The sequence below is a fragment of the Nanorana parkeri genome, unplaced genomic scaffold (assembly GCF_000935625.1).
Source record: "Nanorana parkeri isolate BGI_ZX_2015 unplaced genomic scaffold, ASM93562v1 scaffold3193, whole genome shotgun sequence".
Lineage (NCBI taxonomy): Eukaryota > Metazoa > Chordata > Amphibia > Anura > Dicroglossidae > Nanorana > Nanorana parkeri.
Window position 1 is genome coordinate 46,899 of NW_017309461.1, and position 2,669 is coordinate 49,567.

Sequence of the window (2,669 nt, forward strand, 5' to 3'; positions counted from 1 at the left end):
ACGTCCTATGGGAGACGTGTCTATAGGAACGTCCTATGGGAGACGTGTCTATAGGAACGTCCTATGGGAGACGTGTCTATAGGAACGTCCTATGGGAGACGTGTCTATAGGAACGTCCTATGGGAGACGTGTCTATAGGAACGTCCTATGGGAGACGTGTCTATAGGAACGTCCTATGGGAGACGTGTCTATAGGAACGTCCTATGGGAGACGTGTCTATAGGAACGTCCTATGGGAGACGTGTCTATAGGAACGTCCTATGGGAGACGTGTCTATAGGAACGTCCTATGGGAGACGTGTCTATAGGAACGTCCTATGGGAGACGTGTCTATAGGAACGTCCTATGGGAGACGTGTCTATAGGAACGTCCTATGGGAGACGTGTCTATAGGAACGTCCTATGGGAGACGTGTCTATAGGAACGTCCTATGGGAGACGTGTCTATAGGAACGTCCTATGGGAGACGTGTCTATAGGAACGTCCTATGGGAGACGTGTCTATAGGAACGTCCTATGGGAGACGTGTCTATAGGAACGTCCTATGGGAGACGTGTCTATAGGAACGTCCTATGGGAGACGTGTCTATAGGAACGTCCTATGGGAGACGTGTCTATAGGAACGTCCTATGGGAGACGTGTCTATAGGAACGTCCTATGGGAGACGTGTCTATAGGAACGTCCTATGGGAGACGTGTCTATAGGAACGTCCTATGGGAGACGTGTCTATAGGAACGTCCTATGGGAGACGTGTCTATAGGAACGTCCTATGGGAGACGTGTCTATAGGAACGTCCTATGGGAGACGTGTCTATAGGAACGTCCTATGGGAGACGTGTCTATAGGAACGTCCTATGGGAGACGTGTCTATAGGAACGTCCTATGGGAGACGTGTCTATAGGAACGTCCTATGGGAGACGTGTCTATAGGAACGTCCTATGGGAGACGTGTCTATAGGAACGTCCTATGGGAGACGTGTCTATAGGAACGTCCTATGGGAGACGTGTCTATAGGAACGTCCTATGGGAGGTGTGTCTATAGGAACGTCCTATGGTAGGTGTGTCTATAGTAACGTCCTATGGGAGGTGTGTCTATAGGAACGTCCTATGGGAGGTGTGTCTATAGGAACGTCCTATGGGAGGTGTGTCTATAGGAACGTCCTATGGTAGGTGTGTCTATAGTAACGTCCTATGGGAGGTGTGTCTATAGGAACGTCCTATGGGAGGTGTGTCTATAGGAACGTCCTATGGGAGGTGTGTCTATAGGAAGGTCCTATGCTCCTCGGCTCCATCTAGTAGCCATATTGAGCTGCGAATCTCATTTGCAGAGCTGATCGTTCCGCGAACGTTGTTTCACATACAGTACATCCCTTAGTGACTCTGCCAATGAAAAGTAAATCCATTCATAAAGCTAGGAGCAGTATACAATGCAGAGACTTTCATTGCCCCTTCTACACCCAAATCCTATTCCTGTGCCTCCAGGTAACAATTGTGCTTGGTCTTCCCTGCCACCTTTCCTATTGGCCAGTGAGGCTGCACATCACAATGATGATCCAATAGGAATACGTGGGAATGGTGAAGGGCAGGAATGTCATGACACTACTGGAAGTATCTGAGCTGTGCCCGGTCGGAGGGTAGATGGAAGCTGTTGCAGGTATGTACTCTCGGTGCCGGTACGTCATGTACGATGGCAGCTTTATTATATAGTGATGACGTCTCTTCTTATTGGTGGTTTTGTGTCTTATTCGGATGTACTTTTCCCTCCTCAGAGCCAAAATATCAGCTCAGTGTCGGGCTGCAAAGTTCTCTCAGTGGCCGGCCTGAGCTACTCTACACTATATACAAAGACCAACAGTGCTCCGATCCGTCACTGCCTCTCATCTGTGACTAGGCGGGTGCTGGTCCAGCTCCACAGCTCCTCCCACTCTGATAGATTTTACTTTAATGTTAGAGGCTGAGGAGGCAGGAAGGGGTGGGGTAAATGTATACATGCGTCACTGTCCTGTGTATACATGCGTCACTGTCCTGTCATAAGATCTCCTTTTAAAATTACAAGAGGATGGTGTGACTCCCTGGTGGCCAAAACTCAGCTCGCTGACAGCAATGCCGGGGGGCTATCATTGTGCCCACTGACACCAATGCCGGGGGGGGTAAAAAACAATGCCGGGGGGGGGCGCTATGATTGTGCCCACTGACAGCAATGCCGGAGGGGGGCGCTATGATTGTGCCCACTGACAGCAATGCCGGGGGGGCGCTATTATTGTGCTCAAAATTGTAGAAATGTCACCAGCACACCAGTCCAGTCCTTTTAAGATAGGAAAAGCTTCATTGATTGAAGTCATATGACCAAACAAGCGCTTTCGGGACCGCACAGGGTCCCTTCATCAGGCTTTAGCATTGTCTGTGCCCAAAAAACCATCAAGTCTTACTCTTCCTTAAAAAGAATTTCATTCTTGTATTTATTATAATGCCACAAGGTACAGAAAAATAGATACTTCAAGTATGTAACACACCGCGTCTTCAGCAGCTTATTGCAGAGTAAACCACTTCAGCAGAGGATGGGGCCGAGTCTCGCATGCCCCCCACTCATAGAACCCACCTAGAATGTAGCGGTGGGCACGGGCCGCAGCCTGGTTTTGAGGAATGGTCTAAGTTCAGTTTCCTTCATGTTTTAGAA